Source organism: Phoca vitulina, unplaced genomic scaffold, assembly GCF_004348235.1.
Source record: "Phoca vitulina isolate PV1807 unplaced genomic scaffold, GSC_HSeal_1.0 scaffold34, whole genome shotgun sequence".
NCBI classification, from domain to species: domain Eukaryota; kingdom Metazoa; phylum Chordata; class Mammalia; order Carnivora; family Phocidae; genus Phoca; species Phoca vitulina.
The window spans coordinates 6,652,170-6,678,771 of NW_022589737.1; the positions used below are offsets into that span (position 1 = coordinate 6,652,170).

The 26,602-nt window shown below is 43.1% G+C and overlaps 1 protein-coding gene and 1 non-coding gene across 2 annotated transcripts in view; both read left to right on the forward strand.

Moving 5' to 3' along the window:
* Nucleotides 1-26,602, forward strand: part of NTM (neurotrimin) — a 953,201-nt gene that overhangs the window by 12,700 nt on the left and 913,899 nt on the right. The window lies entirely within an intron of this gene.
* LOC116645948 lies at nucleotides 1,574-1,699 on the forward strand. The gene has a single exon (XR_004302059.1). It is a non-coding gene; the product is annotated as a U6atac minor spliceosomal RNA (small nuclear RNA).

The window sequence follows — 26,602 nt, forward strand, 5'->3', positions numbered from 1 at the left end:
TGTAACCAGGTAAGAGTAGAGATAAATGTTACAAGTATAGCAGACTGCATATGCCAAGGCCTAGAGTCAGGAGAGTATGGTAGGAATTCAGGAATCCAATATCCAGTCTGGCTAGATGGAGTGTGTATGTGTGGTTTTGGTGCTCAAGGGGATGAAGGAGAAGGGATGTAGGTAGAAAGACAAGAGTGTAGGTAGAGATGTAGGCAGAGGTCAGAGCTTGAATGGCCTTATGTTTCCTATTAAAGATTTTATATTGAGAGAAGAAAGTGTGTTCAAGGGTTGCATGTCCAATAGTAACATGATCAGATTTGCAGTTTTACTTGTTGAGTAACATTTGGTTTACTTAAAAATGTTAAAATACTGTTCTAATGACAGTGTGGAAAATGAATTAAATTGGGGGCAAAACTAGAGGCAAAGGAGCCTTCTAGAGGATGTTGCAGCCTATCAGGCGTAAGTTAATGAGAGCATGAGTGCTGCAGAGATGGGGAGATTTGGGAGTATTCAACTGTTATGGAGGTAGAAGGGTTATGACTTGGAGATGGAGAGAAAAGAGGATGATAAGTAATAAAGGGAAGTGAAAGAAAACTTTTTGTTTTGGGATAAATGATGCTCAGGTGGGTTTTAGGGAGATGGTGATGAATGCGGTTTGAGTCATGATGGGTTTGAAGATGCCTAATAGGCATTTTTGAGGTGCTATCCAATATGAAGTTAGCTACACTGATCTGGAACTCAGGAGAGACCTCTGAGCTTCAACAAAGATGGTCTTCTGTCCCCTTGGGAGAACAGTTTTGTGGGGTGGGGACCTAGTGTGGGGAGACAAAAGTAAGGTGAGAATATAGAAAATGTGGGCAATTATTTCAAAAAGATTTTTTTTTTTTTTTGGTTGTTGTTATTGCTGTTGTTAAGAAAACAAGAGGGAGGAAATGGGGAAACAAAGAGGAATTGCAGTTGGAGAGGATGTTGCTGCTTTTCTAAGATGGGAAAGACCTCTTTGAATGCTGAAGGGCAGGTGCTCCTAAAAGGGAAGGAGGAAAGGAAGACCCAGGAGATGACTGACCAAGCGAGGTCCCTTAGGGAATAGGAGAGGGTGTGAAGGGTGGCGAAAGTTGGGCACTGGTAAAAGAATGAATCTTGAAGACAAGGAGAAAGACAAATTGCATTACTATATAAAGTAAGGGGGGCGCCTGGGTGGCTCAGTCGTTAAGCGTCTGCTTTCGGCTCAGGTCATGATCCCAGGGTCCTGGGATCAAGCCCCTCATCAGGGTCCCTGCTCAGCAGGAAGCCTGCTTCTCTCTCTCCCACTCCCCCTGCTTGTGTTCCCTCTCTCATTGTGTCTCTGTCAAATAAATAAATAAAATCTTTAAAAAAATAAAGTAAGGAAGAAGAAACTTATTTCAGAATTCCTATTAGGATTGGATTCAACTGGAAATGACAGAAACTACACAATAAAAGTGGCTTAAATATGATAGAAGTTTTTCTGTGTAACCACAGAAACATTCCACTTTGTTCCTGGCTGTTGTAATGTTTTATTCTCATGGAAGAAGAGGAGTATGAATGTTAGGAGGCAATTAGCATGTTGTATGACAGGAGGGAATGTTAGCTCTCCCCTAGACAAGGGTGGAAGAAGCCCTTGGGCCATACAACACACATGTGGTTAAGGTATCACCACATACTTTGTGGCATCTAACCATGGGTTTTCAACATTTCTAGTCATTAGGGAAATGCAAATGAAAATCACAATTAGATATGACTTTATACCTATTAGGATGGCTATTGTTAAAAACTTAAAAAGGAAAATAACAAATGTTGACGAAGATATGGAGAAGTTGAATTGGAACCCTCCTGTGCATTGCTGGTGGGCAAGTAAAGTGGTGCAAACATTGTGAGAAAGAGTTTGGTGGTTCCCCCCAAAATTATGAATGGAATTATCATATGATCCAGTAATTCCACTTCTAGGTATATACCAAAAAACCCAAAAATTTGAAAGCAGGGACTCAGATATTTGTACAGCCATGTTCACAGCAGCATTATTCACAATAGGCAAAAGGTGGACACAACCCAAGTATCCATCAGTGGATGAATGGATGAAAGAAATATGGTGCATACGTACAATCAAGTATTATCCAGCCTTAATGTAATTAATGAATGAAATTCTGACACGTGCTACAACACGGATGAACCTTGAAAACATGATGCTGAGTGAAAGAAGTCAGACATGAAAGGACAAATATTGTATGATTCCACTTATATGAAGTACCTAGAATAGGCAAATTCATAGAGACAGAAAATAGAAGTTTCCAGCAGCAGAGGGGAGGAAGAAATGGGGAGTTATTATTTAATGGGTAAAGTTTCTTTTTGGGATAATGAAAAAGTTTTGGAGATGGATGCTGATGCTGGTTGCACAACAGTGTGGATGTACTTAATGCCAGTGAATTGCACATTTAAAATTGTTAAAATGGTAAATTTTGTGTTGTATAGAACTTACAGGATAGAACTTATAGAACTTTATCAGAATAAAGAAAAATGGAAAAAGAGAGAATCAGCTGTCCTTGCACAGTTTGGATTCAGGTAAACCTTTCACCTTGGTTGTGGGAAGTTGAAGGAGTCTGCGTTCAATGGCTTTGATTTTCTCTGAGTGTAATTTGGGGAAGATGTGTGTTTGCACACACGTGTGTACATGTTCACACATGTGTCCATAAACCTGTAGGCTGTGTTTTCCAGAAAGCAGAAAAAGACTAAAACAGTGACTTGTGTAATGGGCAAAAGGGCTGATTCGGGATTCCACAAAATCTCCCTCCTTTCCTCATGACATTCTCTTCTCTCTGGATGTTAATATACAATCTGATCCACTCCTACCTGATTTTTTCATCTCTTTTTATCGTTATGGTCCTACCATTTAGGAGATGGTAGCAGACTATCTCTCAAACATGTGCTCACCTCCCAACTCCTTTCTTGAGTTAACTCTCGAAGGAATTACACCAGACACAGTTTTATATTTACGGTTTGCGGAGCATGTCCACATAGACCATATTTCTTGATTCTCACATCAGTCAGAATATTCTTTCTCATCCCAGCCCTGTCATTAACTCTGACTTTTGGAATTGAGGTTTTGTGTGTGTGTGTGTGTGTGTGTTTTCCCTAGAGCCTTTGTTTTCCCCATCTGTAAAATAGGATATTTAAACTTCCTTGGAATGTAGCTTCCATGTTTCACTGAATTATGCTTGTGAAACCTGGGGACTGCACTTCACCCTCCACCCCCCTCCACCCCTCTTGCCCCTATAATCACTCCCCAGCTCAGTTCAGGTCTGCCTCTGAGTGACCTTTTGTATCTATCTCTCCCTCCTTTCCTACATGTGGGCCCTGTCTCAGTTCAAGCTCCAGCCATGTCTTGCTAAACTAATGCAGCCTCTAAATAGGTCCCTTGCTACCACTTTTCTCCTCAGGTGAGTCCATCTTCTCTCTTGCTAATAATTAATTATCTTGCTAAAAAAACAAATTTCGTCACCTCAGTCCTTTCTTAAAATATCTGTTAGCTCCATATGGCTGGCTTTCAAGACAAAAGCCCAAGTTCCTTAACTTGGTACAGAAGTCCCTTGCCTATCTTGCCCCAGCCCCTTTCTTGCTCTGTCTCCCGGCACCCTTCTGCTTCTGCCCTTTTGCCCCACTGACCCCAGGCACTGACCCTGGATACTAACGCCCTGCCACAACACAGTGCCTTTGCACACACTGATCTCTGTCAGGGATGTCCTTCCTTCAGGATTAGCCCAGTGCAACACTGTCCTAACTTGTTTCAATGTTGAAGATGGAATGATGGAATAAATAAGGCCAGGAAAAGAATTTAAAAGGCTGAAAGGGAGGACAAAGATTTTTGAGATCTACTCTATTTCATCATTTCTATACTGAGCCTTCAAGCAGATCCCTCACAGCAGTTTCCTTGTGCCTCGTCTGCCCATGGGGAGGAAGTAGGGGTTTGTTTTTACACAATGTCCTTAGAGTTGTGGCTGTTCAAGTGTGGTCTTTGAATCAGAAAGTCTGGGGCTTTCTGAAACATAGCTACGTGCATTTTAATAGGCACTTCAGGTGGTTGATGCTGAATTTGGAGAACCACTGACTTAGAGAAATGGTGAACACAGATGGAGGGAGCTCTGACTGGAAGGGCCACTCCTAGTCTGGGCTCTGGGGGTGTGTGTGTGTGTGGGGTGTATAGTTCTGCCCTCATGGGAGGGGTGGCAGTTTCTCTTGAATATACCCACCTCAGGAAAAAACAAAACAAAACAAAACAAAATATCAGGACAAAGCAAGCTTGGTGGTATGTAAGCTATGAAAATATCTAAACGAAGAAATTGAATATTCCCTTTTGCTAGGATTGCCAGATTTAGCAAATAAAAATCCAGGATGCCCAATAAATTTGAATTCCAGATAAGCAACAAGTAGTTTTTTATTATGCACAGCATATATTTATACTAAAAAAAAAAAATTTGCTATTGGTCTGAATTTCAAATTTAACTGGGCATCTTGTTTCTGTTCTGTTTTTATCTGGCACCTTCCCTTTTGTCCCTTAAGGGCTAGGTGTGCAAGGAAAACAGCCTGGTCGGAATTAGGTGTTTAAAAGGTAAAAGTTATAGTAGTCTATTTCTTTACTCTTTAATGAAGAGGAAAGGGGCGCCTGGATGGCTCAGTCGTTAAGCGTCTGCCTTCGGCTCAGGTCATGATCCCAGGTCCTGGGATCGAGCCCCGCATTGGGCTCCCTGCTCCGCCGGAAGCCTGCTTCTCCCTCTCCCACTCCCCTGCTTGTGTTCCTGCTCTCGCTATCTGTCTCTCTGTTAAATAAATAAAATCTTTAAAAAAAAAAAGAAGAGGAAAATGATTTGTCTGGGAAGAAAAAGAATGGCTGTTCTTTCTGGCTCATTGGGTTATTTGTAAAATCTACATTTGAAAAAAGGGGGGGGGAGAGAGAAGAGAGAAAGAAACAAGATGGTGGTTGAAAGTGGCCTGCAGGCCAGAAAGTTCCTCCCTCTTGAAGTAAGGGAGCACCCATATAAGGGCCAGGCCCTGAATCCACATCCCCCACAGCCAAAATATGGAGCAAGCTTTAGGGAGATGGAGCTCCCTCCCTCAGGACTCTGTCTCCTGGGCAGGTTTTCCACACCACCTCCTTACCTGTCCCAGGTGATAGGACGCCACCTCAGAGGTGGGACTGTGGTGCTGTGACTGGGGAATGAGTGACAGACTCCCTAACAAGATGCAGCTGAGGGAGCGGCTTGCTGACAGAACAATTTGCTGGTGCCCAGAATATCTGCCCAGCCCCAGCAAAGCGGCAGCCTCGGCGTCAGGAGAAATTTCAGGATTTCTCATTCGCCTTGGTGTCAGGTTTTCTGAGAGCCTGCATACTTCCCACGGTGCTTTTGCGGACCTGCAGCCTTGACGTGCTGTCCACCGAGGCTCCAGGGCCCCCAGGAATCACGTGTAAAACTATTCCATTTTTTCTCCCTCCTGATCCGCTTGTGTTTATGTAAATGACTGGAAAAGCAGTTTTTGGCCTATTTCCGAAGCTTAAGGGCTTCGTGAGAAGCCTATTATTGAAAAATCAGAAACTGAAAAGCAACTTCTTAGACAATGAATTAGCAGCTCAATGACTGTGTGTAATGCCAAGTGTACTGTAACTGGCTGCATTACAAATCGGAACTCCCCTGGGATTCAGTAATCAAACACGTGGCAACAGGTTGTCTGTTTCAACAGAGTGAGTAATCAAAGGAGATTTGCAGTTAATCCAAATATAACAGAGAAGTATCCAAGAGAAGGGCCAGGAAAAGGAGAAATTAGAAGGGTGTGGGTAGACTGGAGCTTCGTGACCTGGAGTTCCATGTGCAACTGAGGGGACATCGGGGGGACAAAGTGGATCCATCTGAGCACTTGAGGCACCAGCCATGTAAAGGGGAAACTGAGGCTTGGCTACATACCGCAGCAAGCCAGAAAATTAACGCCAGCCCTTGCCTCTCCTGCTTGGCCAGTGATGTAAAATTGGGAAATGAATTAACTAGAACTAAGTGATTTGCCTCAAACTTCTGAGTCCAATACTGGTTTGAGGGGGTGTGGGTAAGTCAGGGGTGGGGAAGGACTTGTCGCTTTATCTGGGCGGCGCTGGTTAGACAGTGGGGCTACACTCTCTCAGGAGACAGTCGAGTTTGTATGCTTAACCTCTGTGTTCCCAAAGTGTGGTCCTAGACCAGCATCATCAGCATCACCTGACAACTTATCAGGAATGCAGAGTCTCAGGCCCTGCCCCTGGCCTATAGACTTTCAGAACCTCTGAAATGAGGCCCAGCAGTCTGTGTATTGAAAAGCCCTCCAGGGGATTCTGACGCTCACCTGATGTTTGACAACCACCGGCTAATCTGATCACCTGGATGTTGTAGATGCCAGGGGATGGATGCTCAGGGTTCTGACGTGGGCTCGTGCATGAGTGCACCCACGGCAGGTTCCAGATCCTGGAGCAATTCTGTGTTGACCTGTCCTGTCCTGACCCCCTCACAGAGCTATGGGGCTACAGAGAAAGAAATTTAACATTTATTAAACATGTACTGGTACTCAGTGCCAGGCACTGGTAAATGTTTTATGTGTGATATTTTATTTAATCCTTTCTACAACCTTGTGAGCTAGGTGTTACAGATATGATTTTAGTGCTGAGAAAATCTTGGCTCAGAAAGATCAACTTACCCAGGTCTGGAGGTTTCCTGAGCCCATGCTCTCTGCCCTGTCCCACCCAGCATCTCTGACACATGCGGCCTCTGCCCCCAGAACGCCTCAGGTACCGCCCACACAAAGCAACTGCCAGCCTGGCAGGGCCCCAGTTCTATATTCCTCTCCCTCCCCCCACCGCACCCGACTCCTTGCCTCATGTTAATTTCCCACCTGAGTACTGAGTACTTTATAAATAGCAAATCTAAAATGAATTTTCTACCAGCGATCATTAGCTCCCTTGACATCCATTAAACATTCTCGCAAGCAGAGTGAAGTGACAAAAGGGATTGATTTTTACAGTATGCTTAATAGGGAAAAAGAAAGAAAGGTGTTGACAAGTCCTTTTTTTTCTGTCCTGATATCACGAGGAATTTGAAATCAGTCAAATGACTTTTATCTGAAAAAAAAAAAGGAAGGCTAGGACTGGGGGTGGAAGGAGAGAGAGTGGGGAGAGGGAAGCAGCTTCAGCCCATTTCTGTATCTGTGACAAGTAAACATGAAGTTAGTTAGCTCGTGCCAGCCACCAAGATGAATATGTCAGATTTAATGCTTCAAAATATATAGGGTCCGAGCCAGGGGTGGGCTGAGGGGCTGCGGGAAGCAAGCAAGCGGTATGAGGAGAGAGGGAAAATAGCCAATCTTCTGCTGAAACTCTTGGAAGAATAAACGTGCTGGTGCAGTAGTCAAAGTCAGAGAAGGGCTGGCATATGAGGCACTGTAGCTGAAAATTTAACTTTGATTTCAATTTTCATATTTGTCAGCAATAATTAGATTCACGAAATGTTTTGCCACTGTTCTAAAATACTAATAAGTAGAGGCCCTTGTAGTGTGGTTAATGGAGTCTTTTTTCCTGGTGGTCTAGAAAAATTCCATTAAAGCGAAAAGTCATACTATATTACATCGCTCCAACATACATGGACTCTGCTGCTGGGGTAATGCTCTCCCTGAGACTGGAGCCCTCTGTTGAACCACAGAGCCCCTGCCGGGCAAGGCACTCTGGGCTTCATGTGCCTCAGCTGTCCGGCATTTCAGACCTCACAGACCTCCCTGGGTCGTGGGAGAAGCCAGCCAGCCAGAGACCAAGGGAGGAGCAAATTCAGCAGAGCGTCACTGTCAGAAGGATGAGCTTTCATAAGCATTACCTCATGGAGCAGGTTGAAGGAGGACAGGAGAAGACGATGGTCCGGTGGGCACTGGCCCTGGCTGGGAGGTGTGGCTCCTGCCTAGGGAGAGGAAATCCGCTCCCTGTCCATCAACAACTTGGACTCCCTCCCAGGGGCTTGATGCCCTACATGTCCCTCCTCCCTGTCCCCATCCTGTTCTGGAAAGGAAAAGCTAAACTCTCTGGAGATAAGGTTTGATGAAAAGGTCCAAGTTCTAATATTTTTTAACAATTCTTCCTTGGGGTGTCCAAGACTCTCTGATGTCCTGGGGAACAGTAAGCCAGTGTGTGGAGGAGGAGTTGAGAGTCTACTATGGCTCCCCTCAGAGAGTCCGGTGGATAAGGAAGGGCCTGGAGCATCCTCACCTCCCTCCTACCTTGCTTTCACCACCACTCCCCTGCAGTCAGGGATTATCATTCAGATGGGCTGGCATCTCTCCCTGGCACACTCATTCCTAGGCAGACTGCTGCGGACAGCTGTCTGGGGGTTCATCTTTTGGAATCCAGGGAACATAAGATTCTGCCGTGATGCTCTGCATTTTCCTTCCCAAGTTTTGGAGAGAAATCCCAAGCTGTCAGTTCTAAGTTACCCATACCAACAGAAAAAAAAGGGAGCCAACTGGACCTACGTGATTTCCTCCATCCCCGCACCGCCCCCCCCCCACGCCCCTCCATGTCACACTGTGCTTGGCTTGGCCTGGTAGTAGAGTGACTTGGAATCCACTAGCCTTACGTCTATTCCCTAAGCCCTAAAGGGAAATGATGGAGGAATGTGTAGATGGGCAGGGAGCCAGATGAGGATTAACAAAAATGCAGCAGCCTGGATAAAGGACAACTTGCAGAAGTCACTCGTGGCACAGGGGAGGGTGCGTCCGTCCCACGAAAGCAGGGCAACTGCCTCCTTGTGCTCCTCCTGCCCTGCCACTGGGACCTTGCTTTCCTGGCCTTTGTCCCCAAGGTGCTGCTTCTTCCCAGGTGAACCTCTCAGGGTAGGCGGAAAACCGGAACCTGTGCTCCTTCTCCAAAGCGCAAAGACCTTCTTCTGGCCCAGGCCTCTCTCTCAGCCCCTCCTTCCTTCCTGCTTGCCCACCAATGGCTGTTTCGCTGCCGCCTTGCTTTTCCCTAGTGGCATGTGCCAGATCTTATCCCTATGCAGCACTTCAGGATGAAAGAAGGAGGGGATATTAAATCCACCAGTGATACGCGTGGCCATCGGGAGAGGCTTTTGTTGTGTCATTTCCTACCTCCTTCAGCCTATTAAGCAAACAAAAGTGCTTGTGGAATGAGAAATGTAAATGGCCAACGCAAGCCGATTAATCCTAGATGTACAATTCCATTAATAAGGCCGCTTTTTAATAGGCGGTTCCAGCGGCAGCGGCGGGCAGGCCAGGAATTGATGTATCCTCTGTAATTGTATTGCAACTAATAGGATATGAAGAAAATTGTACCAGAGAAGCAGGTCTTTCAACACCATTTTCCAATCAGCTGAAATAATGACTTGCAGCCGAAAGCCTTGAAAAGTAACGACGCACAAAAAGTATCACATCGTCCAGAAGTACCCATTATTCCAAATCCTAGTTTGGGGGTGTTTCTTTCATTCTCTCTCTCCCTCCCTGTCCCATCTCCGTCTGCATCTCTTCACCAGGGATAGTAAGCGAACCTTGAGGAGTCTTGTCACGGGTAGATGGCAAAGGAGGACACCCCGGGGGAGAAGGGCCCAGCCCAGGCTCCCGGAGCTCTCCGCCAACGGCCGTGCACATGGGCTGAGATGGCAATGCTTCTCCGTCTGGAAGTCACGGGATGCGTCTGATGTGCCAGGCACCGCTCTGGGTTCTGGCGGTGAATAAAGCAGACCCCAAATCCGTCCTTGCCCTCATGATGCTTGCGGTCTGTCAAGTCAGCACAATTTGTGCTGAGTCCTCACTGTCTATCCTATCAGGCCGTTGGCCTGTTCACTGAGACCCTGCCAGGATGAATGGAAAGCGCCTCTGCTCTTGGTGACTTTGCTGTGGGCAGTGGAGGGAGCCAGGGCCCCCAGCCAGCGCCTCCCACTCCCCCTGCCTGCCTTTCCTGGTCACTGGAGCTCTCTCCTGCCCATTTGTATGCGGACCCTGACCCTCCCTTGGTCACAGGCTGGAGAGTAAATATAAAAAGAAAAGGCAAAGCACATTTCAGTGGAAATCCCCAAGGAAACTGATGTGATTGCTCTACAGAAATGGCTCCAATAAGGGCAGAAAGGAATATTGCTTTTATAGCTTTTGGGACATAAAACATTTAGAAAATGTGATTGACTGGCAGGGTCTAATTTATCATTTATCTCATTCCCTCTGCTCTCTCCTCCTCCCCACAACACATGGGCAGACACTTACAGGCAAACTTTTTTCCCCTCTTTGCTTTCCTTTCTTCTTCTCTCTCCGAGACTTGGATTTATCATCATTCTGTGAAGCAGGAGAACTCCTGTGGCTATTTATAATTAATGCTCAGAAACCTGCCAATCCATTTAATGACACTAGCAGGTCATGGCCCCCTTATAGCTCTCCATTAATCATCATTAGAACAGCTCTGAGTTTTTACATTCTTTTTAAATGTTAATTCACCTCTGTAATGCTCCTTTTAGTTAAAACTGTAAAGAGGCAAGTGGCTGGTACCTAGTTGCTGCCCACCAGGGGAAAGGCATGGTGGAGTTGATAAAGCCTGGTTCATTTCCTCTGTTCTTTTGTCCTCCACCCCCTATCCCCACCACCAGATGTCAACCCAGTTTGTTCTTTGGTTGCCTGTATTTATCTTTAAAAAAATGCCTAGTGGCTTAAAGTTCCAGGCAGATACACACTCTCTGATATCTTTGGACTCCCAGGGCCAAGCCAACATCCTGAGCGGAGTTACTGACCCAGTGTCACGCCATGGTTTTGTAGCTCCTAAACCTGACGGACCACAGAGAGCTCCAGAGGTAAGTCACGCCAGAAACTATCCATGTGACTCTTCAAACACTCAAGAATAGGCTCCAAATGAGCGCGCTGGAAGAGGTCATGTAAGGAATTCTCTTTCTTCGGGTCAAGAAAGCTCACCACTTGCCCCCCTGTTGCCACAAGAAGAACATTTAACTTCCCTCCTCGTCTACAAAATGGAGGCACAGGCTTCCAGTTATGGACTGAATACGTCATGGGGATGACGGGCACAGCACAGGGGATTGAGTCGACGGTTTCCTAATAGCATTGTATGGTGACAGGTGGTCGCTACGCTTGTAGGGAACATAGCACGGCCTATAGAGCTGTGGAATCACCGTATTGTACACCCGAAACTAATGTAAAAATTGTACCAACTCCAATAAAAATAAATAAATAAATACTTCATTTATAAATTTATTTATAAAACATCTGTCCCACCCAACTGATAAGGTGAAATCTGTAAGGATTAAATGGAGCTGCAATTATATTAAACTTTTAAAACTGGTAATATCAAGGCAAGGTGTCATGATTGATAATCAGTTCTTGCCTTTATCTGCCCCTCCGCATACATATCCCGACCTCTTGCTGAGGCAGTCCCCTGTCATCATTCATACCTATGAGTATGGATCCTTTCCAACCTCCATACTGCTGCGTTCATATCATATTTCTCAAGCCAGAAAAATGTATTTGAATCATCAAAATATGTCGTAGAAAGTATGTTAAACTGGGAATGGGGAATCTAAATGTGAATATCCACTCTGCTATTAGCTGTAAGACTCTGAGCAAATCTCTTCATGTCTCTAAGCCTCACTTCTTTTATTTTTGGATTTCGTATTTTTAAGGCTCCTTGATCTTAGTAAATATTGTGATTTTATTGTTTGATCCATGAGTCTGCCCAAAGGGCCCTGCCAGTGACTCAGGCCCCTTCGACCAGCTGTGCTCTTAAATTCTTGTCTTGTCAAACATGATGTCCTAGAGCTTAGAACTCTAAAAAAAGCAAACACAAATAGATGAGGAAAATAGAAAATGTACATTTAATTCATTTTTGACTAATCACCTGATTTCTCTTGAAACCACCCATTTTTGTACTAGGCATTTGGAATTATAGACTTGAACTTATTTTCAAGGCTGTCTCAAATCCACACATTAAACTGAGATGACCCCTCAAGGCCTACCAGGAACCAGGCACCTCATAGATGATATCATTTAATCCTTTATAATACTCTTCCAAAGTGGGTTAGCCTCATTTTATAGATAAGTAAACTGAGGCTTAAAGAGGTAGTGTGCTCAGTCTGAGATTTATGGACACTGCAGGGTCACAGGTCAAACCCAAATCTCTTGAATTTAAGTCCGGGCATTTTTTTTTTTCAGTATTCATCTTGTTTTGCCCACTCCCACAGCTCTTAATGAGTAAGGATGAGGTGACACCCCATCTTGCATAAAATAAAGACCTACTTTTTCAGCTGCTCCTGTTCTGGCGGGGATTATAACCAGTGACCTATGATTTGGGCTAAAAATCTACTTTCCTGGGTTGATTCCCCATTGTGCTTACGTTCACATTGGCATCGCAACGTATAAATCAGCTTCCATGTGGTTTCCTACAGGGAAGCCAGCCAGCCACTCCGTTTACATTTTTAGTCTCCCTACCTGTGCGGTCCCAGTCCCCATTCCTTACAGGGCCAGCCATACCTCTATTACCCCTTCCCTGCGAAGCATCACTGACACTCTAAGCAGACACCAGTCCCCAGACTGGGCTTTGGCCATCTGTTCTGCCCATCACTTGAGAATGCAATAAAACCTGCTTGACAATTATGTCAGCACAAAGGGCAGAGAGGGCTGCATGGCAGAAAGCTGTGTAAAATTCATTCTTCCAAAGGTTGCGTCAAGAATATTCCAACCAAAAAGAGCTTTCACAGCAAGTAGAATATGGTGTCATCTGCCTCTTTCTTATTTCCCTACTTTGCTTTTGTAATGGATCTGTGTCCGTTCTTGCTTGGTGCGAGTTAATAATAATAAGGCATTATAATTGTGTGGTGCTGGATGCCTTTGAAAGGGCTTCCACAAACCTATTAGGTCTTTAAATCTTGAAGACTGCTGCTGGATTTCAGAAATGAAGGGGCCTTAGAAACATTTACCCCAACTTTCCCAGCTGATTATTATTGATGTATTTTGTTTAGTTTAAGTAATGTATCCTTATTAAATATAATTTGGACACCATACAAAAGTAGTTTTAAAAGATTTAAAGTCACTCATGCACAATTTCATTTAATGTATTTCTTCCAATTTTTTCCTTATTCTCTGCCATGGTTTTTATTATAGAGTTATAATCATATCATTTATATCTCATTTTTTCTTTTAAGAATAGATCAGAAGCAATTTTCCATGCCGTTACATAGTATTAGTGAACATAATTTTAATTGGTTTCATTACATTACATCAAGTAGATGTACAATACCATTACCCTATGTTTGGACATTTATGTTGTTCTAATTTTTGGCTGGTATAAATAATGTTTTAGTGAATGTCGTCATGAATATAGCCTCATTCCAGTTTTACGATTGTTTCCTTAGACCAGGTCACTAGAAATACTATTACCACAAAATCTCTTGACTCAGGGGAAACTGAGGCATAGAGAAGTAAAGTGACTCTAGACCCCGTGGTGGGTTAGAAGAGCAGTACTCTGACCAGAAGTCAGGTCTTTTCTCTCCTGGTTTTACATTTCTTCCATTATATGATGGTCTTCCATATTTTTAAGTAATAGGGCTTGAAAAATGTGTTGGATGTCCACATAGAATTAATTTGATTTTTAGTGTGCAATAATTGAGAAAAAAACACAGTAAAAGCCATCCTAAATTATGTAGCATTTGTAAACTGTGTATGCAATTAAATACAGCATCATCCATATGTCTTTAGAAAATGTGAGTGGTATATGTTGAGAAGTATCTATTCCATCTGCCCACAGTGCTCGATATGCATATGGATCCCATACCCTATTAAAACTCTTGCCTCCCTCTTCACACCCCACCCCAAACTAGGGTCCATTGTACTTTAAAAGGAAGGCACCCTTAGTTTTTTCCCAGCTAGAACCTCTGGGAACGCACAGTTATCGCCCTCTGGATCTTTCCTGCCCTCTTTAATTTATAGGGATATCCAAGTGGCAGAAGAGAGATGGGGTGACCCTTCTGAATATTGAGAGCTGGAACAGGACTGCAGTAAGTTTTAGTAAAGACTTGAAGGCTTTACAACCCAAAGGAATAGTCTCCAATAATAACAATAGTTTAAATTTACTGACTGCCCACTAGTTACTAGGTATAATCCTAATTGCTATGCATGTATTATTTCTGTTAATTTTTACAATGTTTCTATGAAGTGGGTGCTACGTTTACCATAATTTTACAGACAAAAAGACTGAGGTTCAGCTCATGCAGAAGCTAGTGATAGGATGGGATTCAAGCCTTGGAAGTATGGCCACCAAGCCTATCTCTTGCACTATGCACATACCACCTCCTTCACCCAGTGTCTTCCTGAGATTTGAGAAGAATGATGAGTCAGGTTATGCTCCTTATTTGTTCAGCTCTTGCTCTTATCCTAACCACCCATTCACAAGTCAGTTATGGGGTGAGGGAGAATGTAGGACTCTCGGAACCCTCTTCTTTACCATCTATCTGGCTCTCCAGAATCACTGGGTTGGCTCTTCTTGCTGCACAGAAATAGGTGGGAGGCTCTGTGTTCTGGCATGATTAGGGAAAAGTTTATGCATAATCATGATTACAGTGTTAAATTGGACCGTGCAAATTTGCCAATATTCAACCATTTAGATGTCCCATAACATCATTTTCATAAGGCTTATCCTAGTACATGTATGGGACAGAATCTCCTTAATATGTCTCTGTTGATAGCACATTGCAGTGAAGGAAAAAAGGTGGATATATAACCATCATGCCCACCCCACCCCCCGCCCCCAGTTAGCACAGGGAAGCTGCAAAGGGACCCAACAAACTTAGAGTATTGTAGGATAAGAAAGCTGTAATAAATAGATGATTAGGATATCACCTGTCCCTTTTCTTCAATCTTTCTTCAGGTTCCCTCAGGTTTACCAGCTATCCTGAAGCTATGGCAACCCAGTTTCTGTTTCTACTAGCTTTCCTGAGGATTCATGTTAGGGTACTTATCTCTTTATGCTAAAGACCATATGCCTTTTCTGAAGTTTAAAGCACCAGAGGAGCTCCTTCCAGATGCACAATGTTTGTCTTTAGACAGTGTCTCTGTTCTAAAATCTTGCAGTGTCAATCAAAAGCACAGAACTTGGGAAGCCTTGGTTTGAATCCTGATTCTACCACTTATTATCTGACCTTGAACAATTTATTTATTCTCTGTCAGCTTTAGTTTTGTCAACTATGAGATGATTTTGATGATCAAATGCCAGAATATACATAACAGTATCCATACATTATAGACACAGAACACATTTTTGCTCCCTCCTTTTTTCTTTCTTTTTCTTTTCTTTTCTTTTCTTTTCTTTTCTTTTTTTTCTTTTTTTGAAATCTGGTGACCAGGGAGGGATGCCAGAGAAAGAAGTCTGAGGTTATCTGTTCCCAGAAAAACCCCATGTGCTGAACTATTAGTTGGCCCCAAAGTTCCAACAAGTACAGATATGTTTATGGGGATGATAGACCACAGGATTTAAAGTAAGGCATATTTTAGAAAGTATAGGACATGTGTTCCTTATTATTTAATTTCTCTCCCTTGAGCTTGGAGTAAAACTAGTTTCTTCTTCCTCTCTCTGGGCCTAGCCCTGGGCCTTTTAAGTTTCTGAAGTCTGTTACTAAACCTCCTCAACCATAGTCACCTCTCCCACACCGAGACAGAAGATAAAAAAGTGAGGCACACGTAGAAACAGACAGGAGCTTAAAGACAGAGAGAGAAAAACAGGGTAAGTGGCAGGGAGAGAGAGAGAGAGAGAAAAAGATGATAGATGATACATAGATAGATAGATAGACAGATAGATACAGATAGATGTTAAAACCCTTAAAAACCTCAAAAGCCAAAAATATTTAGTGATCAGAAAATTCTTTAATTAACAAACAAAATCCTAGAGGCCATATAAAGCATCCCCAGGCCACACGCAGAATGAACTCCCAGGTCAAGTAGCTTTATCTATTCCCACCAAAGGCCCAAATCCCATCAAGGTATCTGTAGTATTTGAGATAGTGTGTTTGCTACACTCAGGGAAGACTTTTGGGATGTCTCTTTCGATTGTTTCCTTTGGTTAAAACATAGGTTTTGATAACAAGTAGACAAGGGTTCAAATACTTGATGTGCACTCTGCTGGCTATAAGCTATTTAACTTTATTTAATCAGCTATAATACTTAAGTCTTTGTGGTGCTACAAAGATAAATGAATATATAGTGGTGCTTGATATTAGGTATTCAATATAGAGAGACACTACATTTTAATATCTGATGTTTAGAAGTCTCAGTAGCAGCTATTTCCTTCTCCATGTTCCACTGGATGTCCTTAGTGCTCACCAATGTCTCTCCTTCCTGAGGATATTGGGCATTCTGGCAAGATGCTTTAAATGGGGCAATTAGTAAAAAAAAAAAATATATATATATATATATATATATGATTTTATTTATTTATTTGAGAGAGAGTGAGAGAGAGCAGGAGTGGGGAGGAGAGGGAGAAGCAGGCTCCCCATGAGCAGAGAGCCCGATGTGGGGCTCGATCCCAGGACCCTGGGATCATGACCTGAGCCAAAGGCAGACGCTTAACCGACTGAGCCACCCAGGCACCCCTACATATGTTAATTTAAACTAAAAGTTTCACCAAAAGAGGAACTAAACTGTGACTGGTGGCCACTGCTTGATGTCTTAGTTGCAGATGGAAGAGAGAGATGAAAGCTGTGCCTTTCTCAGTCATCAAAGTCTTGGCAGAAGTCACCTTGCTATTGTGGGATAGTGTGCCCTGTGAGCTGAGAGTCCTTCTCAGATGGTTTCTGGACTTAGTGCCAACTTTGGAAAGGCAGCTGGCAGGAAATGGGTAAAGGATCTTCATTGATTTATATGGATGTGAGAATTTGGCCTCACAGGGTCCTAGAATAGATTATATTCCATAAATAATGTTATGGATGCAATACCATGAAAACTGCATGCAATATCATAACTACAATGATCAGATATTGGATCCACGATTAGCAATTACTGTGATCGCTGTTACATTTCTCAGTTCCATATACAGAACATCTCCAGGATTCAGTACCTTATACTGAGGTATTTGGAAGAGAATGATCAATGGAGACAATTCATTTTTTCCCCTTAGTTTATAGAGAAAACAGAACCAAATTTTAGAGGATCCTGTTTGCCCATTGACCAAAAGGAGTTTGGTAGATGAGATCTCCAGAGAGAGGTCAAGAGATGAAAAACTAAGAGAAAAAGTTACATGAATATCCACAAAAGATGGGCCCCATTCATGGGAGTTGTAGAAAGGAAGCACAGGCCAATAGGTGGTAGAGTCAATCAAGATATAAGTGTCTACCTATACAGGATCGAAGGATTTTCTGAAACAAACAAGAATTGAACTTAAACCTGGAAGAAAATGCTAGTTATCTGAAAGTAATCATTAAAACAAAGCATATAATCCAAGGTAAAAAAAAAAAAAAAAAAAAGTATAGACACTATGGGATATCCTGTGGTCATACTGGTACTATTGAAACTTTATTAGGACCCTTATTATATTTGTATGGCATCTGCTGCAGTACTCCAGAGGAACTCAATGGAAATGATCAAAGGGCCATATCATAGAGCCTATGAGGACTGTCACAAGGAACTAAGGTTGTTCAGCAGGATAAAGAAATTTAAAGGGTGAATTAATACAAGCTCACAATTAAAACAAAGGATTCTCCATGTGGATGACAAGCAGCTGCTCTTCATTAGGCTTTGGGGACTGGAGAAGGTGAAACCTAATTTAATTGCAGTAAGAAAAGCTTAGATGGCATAAAAGGAAAAGCCAACCAACCGGTTCACACTTCTTCCAGACGCTGGGAACTTTAGGCCTCCTGGACTGTTGCCACTCTCTGAGAAGAGACACCTCTTATATTCTGATCTCAGATGGACTCACCTCCTTCTTTCTGGAGGTTGTCTTTGTCTCTTCCATGTAAAATTACGAGACCCTCCATTGCTCACCACGGACTGTCTTCCTCCCCTTGTCCCAAAGGTTACAGCACATAAATCATGCACCCCACAGGTTTTCATCCCTCTCCTGTGTTCACTTCACTCCTTCCTTACTACAGATGCTTTGTCCCCATAAGCACTCCTTTGCAAACACGCTCAACTCTCTGGTTCTCTTTCTTTCTGTTGTGTTTCCCTGGCAAATCCTCAAGCTGAGCTAAAACCACCTATCTACTTTATTTGATCCTGGACTTGTGAAGCTGGAACTTTCTGGGAAAGAACAAAGTGATCTGATGCCATTTTAAAATTAAATTACTTACCAATGTCCATGAGTCCTACTATGCATTCCTGGGAGGTTTGCTTTTCTTTCTTCAGACATCTGATTGGTACTTCCACTCCTCTCCTCAACATGTTTACAGTCTTCCAAAAAATCTTGCTCCCATTTGGGGTGGATGACTCATATTTCATTGAGGAAATAGAAGGAATCAGGAACTAACCCATCTTTAAGATACCAAATCTTCTAATATACCTGCCTCTTATTTCTAAACCTATACTTCAGTCCTGTTATAATAGAAAAAAATATCCCATTTCATTTCAAAATTCAGTTTCTCCATGTATGCTCTGGGTGGATTCCTTCCTCACTGAAGGATTTCAACCCTATAATTCTCTTTCTCTTTCTTTTACATCATTACTTCTTTCCTCTCCACTGGATCATTTCCATTGGCACACACCTGCTCTAGTATCACCTATCTTTAAAACAACTGTAACATCAACAACTTCTCTAGGCTTCATATTCTCCCTCAGCTTCAGCCATATTTTTCTGCTCCCCTTCCCAGTAAAGCTTCTCAGAAAAATGACCTTTACTTTACCATCTGTACTTTTTCTCCTGTCACTCTCTGGTCATCTCTCCTGTCTCGCGTTGGTCCATACCACTCTGCTAAAACTGTCCTTGTGGAGGTCATCGGCAACATTTATATTGCCAAATACAGTGGTCAATTTCCAATCTTTAGTCTACCTCTCAGCTGCACTTGACAGAGCTGACAATTTCTTTCCTTTTGAGAATTTTCCTCCTGGCTTCCCTGGCATCACCCTCTCCTGGTTTTCTTCCTACCTCACTAAATATCCCTCTTCTGTCTCTTTTGCTGATTGCACCTTTGCCTGATCTCTGTATCCTGGGGTGCCAAGGGCTTGGTCCTCAGGTATTTTCTGTATCTGTTCATTTTTCTGAATCTCATCTAGTACTAAGGTTTCCAATACCTCTATCTACTGATGACTGCCAAATTTGCATCTCCAGTCGAGACCTCACTCATGGACTCCAGATTGATAAAGATACTTCAAACTTATTATGTCATTTCTTTCATTAAATTGCTCCTATTTCTGCACATTTTTATATCTCTGCAATTAGGATGCATCTTATGTTCAATGGCATCTTATAACCACAGTCTGCCAAGTGAAGAGGTGTAGTCACTACTGCCCGCAAAGACACAAACTCGCTCCCATTCTCTTCACTTCTTTGAGTGCTATGCATTGTTGGTAAAACAGGAGTTAGTTTAACTGCCATTTAAAATATCTTCAAGAAATGATTCTTTGAATCACACAATGCTTCAGCATTGAAATAATTATTTTGTGTACAAAAATGCATGGAAACAAAACAGTAAGGTGCAAATTTGAGAGCAGAGAAGTACATATTTGTCTATGGAAGAATGACCACAACAGTCAAGTGCTCTATAGAACCTAAGATAGAAAAGGATGCTCACAGCTGATGACCTTGTTGTTGAGATACATAAATAAGGTTGACCATCACACTTTACCTTAAGGCAGAGAAAATTGCCGAGTCCTGTGCAATACAAAAAGACTTCAAATCCATAAAGGCTGGTAGGACCAGTTGAAAGCATTTTGTCTTGTTTTTCCTTTCTAAGTAGTATGTAAGCTAATTGTGTGTCTTAGAATAGATTACATCTGCCATTTGATATGTCCAAAATGAAGCTTATTGTTCCACCACCTTGCACCCCATGGGGAGGCTGTTCTTCCCTCAGTCTTCTCTAAATCGCTTGATGGTACCCTTTTAAACATATTGCTCAAGCACAAAACTTAAGAATTATTCTTGTTCCTCCCTTTTCAGAACTTCTAACTTCAAAACTATCAGCATTTCTTGTTAGTTGTACTCCAAAGTAAATCTCCAACCCATTTCCATTCCCCTTCACTCAACTACCTTTGTCCATGGGACCAAGACATCTTGCCTAGACCATCGTGGTAGTCAGTTTTGCTGCTTCCATGCTTTCCACCTATGCTCTGCCTCATGCCTCCTACAATCCATTCTCCAAACAGTAGCTCAAATAATACTTTCCAGCATAAATCAGACTTTGTTACTTCTCCTTTACATTGACTAAAATCCACACTCCTCCTCATAGTCTCATAGACTCTGAAGCCTTGACCCTTGCCTCCATAGGTCCCCACATATCCCCATCTTCCTCATTAATTTTGCTCCCGTAACCATCTGCCTTTCTGTTTCTCAGACTTGCTGACTTCAGTCTTACTTCAGGGACTCTCCCTTTGCTATGTCTTCTGCCTGGACCTTTTTCCTTCCAGACCTTTCCATGCAGGGCAGTTTTCTATCATTCAACTCTTAGAGAGGCCTTTCTCATTCAGACTATTTGAATGTGCCCCATCTTTCTCTATCACATCACTTATACAACTTTCCGTAGAGCACCTCCCACTTTCTGAAGTCATTTTGTTAATTTGTTTACACTTGTATTATTTATTTCATCCAATGAAGATGTTAGTTCAAGAGGGAAAAGAATCATCTCATTTATTATTGTATCCTTGAGACTTAAGGTGGTGTTTGGTAACACGTAGATGATTGATCAATAATGTCAGAATTAATGAAGGAATACATTTTGATCTTCCACCTTTTCTTCTTCGAAGTGGTACCTCTGAATGTAAGAGTGCTACCATCCTTCCAAAACATGAAATGTAACACCCTTCTGGAAATTGGGAAATTTGTTAAACCTCATTTACCCTCTGCTTTCTTATTTCTATTGTGGCCGTACAGAAATCCTTATATGCCTGGATGATTTTAGAACTAAATGAAATAATTTATGCAAAAAAATATTTTACCAAATGGGAACCCTTATTATATTACTCATTGAGAACCAGATAGATGCTCTACCCCAGCAATCCAAGTGCAAATCTGTGGTCTAGGAATATGCATAGATGAACAAAGGGCCCTGCATTGAACAACTCCGAACATCATAGATAGATATCTTTCCCTACACAAAATTGTTACGTTGGTCTACATTAAACCAGTTTTTGAGTTGATTAAAACAATTGGGAAAATTAAGATGTTTACTTTTAAAGTTAGTGAGATGGGATTAGCATTTTAGGTTGTAAATATTGAAGACCCTGGCTTGTCCCCTGTTCCAGGTACTGGTTCACTCTGAAAGGCACATTCCACTTTCTGTTGATATCAGTGGTCTGTGGGTTTCTAGTGAATAGTTACAAGACTAGATTTAAACAACCCCCCCAAACAAAATCAAACAAACAAACAAAAAACCCAAGACTCTCAGGAGAGGACCTTAGTGACTCAACGTGTCTGTCATGGGATTCAGTGCATTTTCATCCTAAATAGATGTTATGTGGTCAGAAAAAAAGTGTCACAAAAGGGAGCCCTGTGCTCTGTGCTGTCCTTTGCTTATCAGTTTTTATACAAGGGTGGCATGCAATGCCCTGGAAAGCAATGTCATGGTGGAATTATGAAATATTTTATAGCAGCATCCAGTCTGCATGCTCAAAAGCCCCAGTGACAGAGAACAGAAATGTGACATGTAAAATTTATGTGGGAAACATGCCCCAGGTCCAGGCAAGACTTACCAAAAAACCAGAGGAAGAGATCTGGGGCAAAGAAAAATAGTCAGTGGGGGTGGAAGGCAGGAAAAAAAGGCTTTGGGTACCTTCAAAGCTCAGGCTTTGTCACACTTTCTGCCTTAATTCAAATACTATGAGACATGGTCCCCATGGACTGGATATTGAGGAGAAGGAGTCATATGGTCAGAAACACTGCCCAGGACACCACAAGCAGGGACTTCTTGGCCTCACTGCCTGGATCTGCTTGGCTCCTGGGCAGGGGTTTGGGAGGGGGGAGAAGGTGACTCCTGATGGGGTTTGGACCTGCCCCTTTCTCTGAGCAAATAAGCCAGTAGCATTTGGGTTAATGAACTGTGCCTTTTAATAAATGGTTCTTATCTCGCCAGAGTGGTGCTAAATTGTCAGGATTTTAAATTAACTTAATAGTTTCATGGATGGTACTTATTCACTGGTTACTCGGGAAGTGAATGCAGCCCCCAGCCTGGGCTTCTTATTGAATTATGCAACAGTTAGTTATTTCATTTGGGTTTAAGGGGAAATGTTTAGGATTAATGTGCAATGCCTCAACTCCCCCCTTAATGGGCATTTCCAGGCCTACCCTAAACTAAAAGCCAGTTATTTATCATTAGGTCACTCAGTGTTCCTCAGGCTTCAAGAAGAGATTGCTCTCACCCAGGAATGGCCAACAGGTCTTGGAAACACCCTTCCCTGCTGAAAGAGGGAAACAAAATGCCTTGTGTTCCTTTTGTTCACTTGTGCAAAATATTTACCGAGATGGGCAAAGCCCTATCTTGTCTATAAGGAACTTATAATCTAGAAGTGCCATAGGTAGAGAAGAGTGGTAAAATTCAGGGCCTTCTGAAGAAGAAGGAGAAATTACTTTTGTCTGGGGGGAGGGAGAATTGGGTGAAGCTTCTAGGGGGTAGTGTTTGAAGAGGGTCTTGAAAAAAGGCATCAATTTATATGCATAGAAATGTGAAGAGCATTTTAGGTGGAATTTGAATCTTGTGTCCCTCTCCCTTATCATGATCAGCTTGTAGGTAAAAAGAATGGTCACTTTTTGAACATTTGCTGTGATATTATGAAAGTTCTTAGCAAGAACCTTATGAGATAAAAAGCAGCATTGTTTCCATTGTACAGATGAGAAATCCGAGCCTCAGTTTTGGGAAATCCCTCGCCCAGAGCCCCACAGCTTTGGACACACAAAGATTCTAACTAAAGTTCAAGTTGGTTAGTAACATTGTTTTGAGGCAATTCCTTTATACAGAAATTAACTGAAGCGGGATCCTCACCCCACAAAGCAGATTCCTCTACCTGCATCAGAACCTATGTTTGGAAAAGAAGGAACAACAGCATGTAGCTAGTGTCCATTCTGTGCAAAGCACAGTGCCTGCCAGGTACTGTAGCAGATACCCCTGTGACTAAGCCACTCTTTGTGCTCTCCAAAGCTGTCAGGACACGCAGAGAAGGAGCCCCATCCCTAACCACTGGAGACATGCGATCCACGACAAATCACTAATGTCGGCAAGACAGTAACAGGTGCACAGCCTAAAATACTAACTGCAAAGTGAAATGTAATAAGACTGCAAATTATTAGTATCAAAGGCTGTCTGAGAAGCAGAAGGACACAAGGTGAGTGTGTAAGGGAGGCTGAGCATGGGCACTTCCCTGTGTGCACATTCAAGCTCAACGAGTGAGTGCTGCATCTATGGACCCCACCAGTGGCGGAGTAGCGTGGAGCTGGTTAGAAACAGCCAAGGGGCCTCTTTCCACAGAGTGGGGCACAAGTCCTATAGTAACCGACTGGGACCACCCTGCTGGGAACTTCAGGTGTCTCTGCCCCCGGGCAAGGACTCTACTGTGACTGAGGAGAAACAGAAAACAAAACCTGGCCCTTTCAGCTCCTCTGCAGGTCCCTGGGAGAGGCACAAGGGGGCCTGCTGAGTGGAGTGACCTTGAGAAGGTCAAGCTGGCCTCTGAAGTGGTGCAGCATCACTGGGGCAGGAGGAGCCGTGCGAGCCATAAAGGAAATATTGTATATAAAAGATCTGTTTTCCCTTTCTTGTGGAGCAGACACAAGGCACTGACTTCATTTTGCATTCATAAAGCCTTCCTTTGGAAGCGCCTTTAAGTACTGCTGAGGGAGGCTTGAAGAAGCATGTTGGAGGGTCAAATGCACATCTCCTTGGGCTTTCTTTCATCTGCCTTAAAAACAAAAAATCTCTCCTTTTTTAATCACCTCTTCCTGTAAAAAGGGCTAATCTTTTGTTAACAGCAGCTTCCCATGGCACAGAATCTAAGCAATTAATATGGGAGAACAAGAGAAAGACAGGTGGAGGGGGACTCAAGTGAGACAAGAGAAGAGAAGACAGTGAGTCAGAAAGGGTGAAGGGCAGGGGAGCTGGCTGCTGGTCACCCAGGGAGGGAAGGAGGGGTGGCGACTTCAAGGTGCTCACGGAGGAGGGTCTAGGCTCAGAGGAAGCTGCTTTTGGGGTGCAAGCCTGCAAATGTGGCCAGTTGATTCAAACTAGTCCCTTCAAGGAGGAGAGATTTCAACTGGTCGTATCCTTTGTACCTTTTCTTCCTCCTCTTACCCTTCCGTGGTCCCTCATGCCAACCTATTTTTGGTAATTAGTTTGCCTTTGCTAGAGGGCCGCATCCTTCAACTCTGTTGTAAACAGATTCATTATCTTCCCAATTTCTGACTATGGTTTTTGCTTTAGAATGACATTTCTTAAAAAAATATGCTACTACTCTGCTTCAGCCTTCAATGGCTCCCCATTTCTCCCGGGATAAGGCTTCAAACACTACAGCAAGGTTTAAGGTTCTTGTGTCCTGAATTTTATAAGCTTTTCCATCCTTATTTGCTGTCAGTCCCCTTCCCCGATGCCCTGCATGTTTGTCCTTTTGAGCGAGCCATGTTCTGACATGACTTTGCCCCCAGGAGTTACTCTACCCACTGGACCTTCACTTCATTCTCTGCTGGCAAATCCCTCTAGGCCTTTAAAACTCTGCTCAAAGATCACTTCTTCTGTGAGCCTTCATGAGCTCTTCATGGAGGTTTTCATCACTTTCTTTGAGATACTTACATGGCAGTCCATGTGCACTGCAAATAATGTGCTTATTATATTCTTTTAATGATTTGTTTATGTGGACATTTCTTTTTTTTTTTTTTTTTTTTTTTAAAGATTTTATTTATTTATTTGAGAGAGAGAGAACGAGAGACAGAGAGCATGAGAGGGAGGAGGGTCAGAGGGAGAAGCAGACTCCCCGCCGAGCAGGGAGCCCGATGTGGGACTCGATCCCGGGACTCCAGGACCATGACCTGAGCCGAAGGCAGTCGCCCAACCAACTGAGCCACCCAGGCGCCCCTATGTGGACATTTCTTGTACCTCCATGAGATTTTTAAAAAGCAGGGAGTGTGCTTTCTCCTTTTTAGCACAATGCCTGGGACCTAATTGACACTGAACAGATGTCTAAGCTAAAGATTGCCAAAGATATAATAATATAATACAAGAGCCACCCCCTAACATTCAAAGCTAGGAAGGGAAAGAGGAGGAAAAGATTTCTGGATTTTAGTCTTTTTTTTTTTTTTTTTTCCATCAAGGAATAGTAAGGGGATGGAGAGAAAGGCCTGCTGGAGGATTTAAGGGAGGCTGTGTGTGTGTGTGTGTGTGTGTGCGCGCGCTCTCACACATAGTTGGGAGCTGATGAAGCCAATCAACAATAAGGAGACCCCAGTTAGCAACTACTGGGGATCCCCAATGCTCTGCTCCCAAACTTGGGGGAGGGGAACCCCAGCAGCCCTGAATCTCAGTTGCAGGTGGAGGTACCTTTCTGCCCACTGTGCCAGATTTACAGAGCACAAAGAGCATTTGGGGCAAATCAGAGCACATGGCTGTCACTTTTTTATTCTTCTTCCCTGATTATGTGTTTGGAACAGAGCCCTGAGGACAGTTTTATGCAGCAAAGGGAACAAAACCATAAGCAACATTTGTCTTACTTATGTCCAAAGAGCTGTTGCAAAATCCCTTACATGGCTAGATCCGAAAACATAGCTGGCTCCTTTCTGTTCTCAAGCCTGGTGCTTCCTGGCCCCAGAGCTGCCGTGTACCCTGCCCCTTCTCCTAGGGAGAGCAAGCTGGCTGCCTGCTCAGTGAAGTGTCACTCGGTGCCACTGCAGTTCTAATAGAAATGTCCCTTCAGTTTATTGAACCCTAAGAATTATGTCTTTACCTCCTCCTTTCCTGTCCTGTGCTAGCCTGGAAACTCCTGCCAGAAGGGATGTGGGAGCTAAGGAAGCAAGGACAGCTTTTGTTTTGCCTTCATAAGCTTGTAGATTCTAACCATGGAACAATGATGAACTAAGCAGTTACCAGACATTTGTCAGGAAGTCTAACCCTGAGATTTAGTGTAAATCACCTTTTGAGTGTTTCGGTTTCATGGAAATAATATGGTGTGGAAGGAAGAAAGGAGGAAAAAGAGGAAGGAGGAAAGAAGGAAGAAAGGAAGAGAGGAAGGGATGGAGAGTAGGAGGGAGGAATGAAAGAGGGAGGGTGAGGGGGGAGAAGAGAAGGAAGGCAGGAAGGAAGGAAGGAAGGGAGGAAGGAAGGAAGGAAAAGAAAAAAGAGAGAAAGAGAGAAGAAAAGAAGGAAGGAAGGAAGGGAAAGAAGGAAAGAAAGAAAGAAAGAAAGAAAGAAAGAAAGAAAGAAAGAAAGAA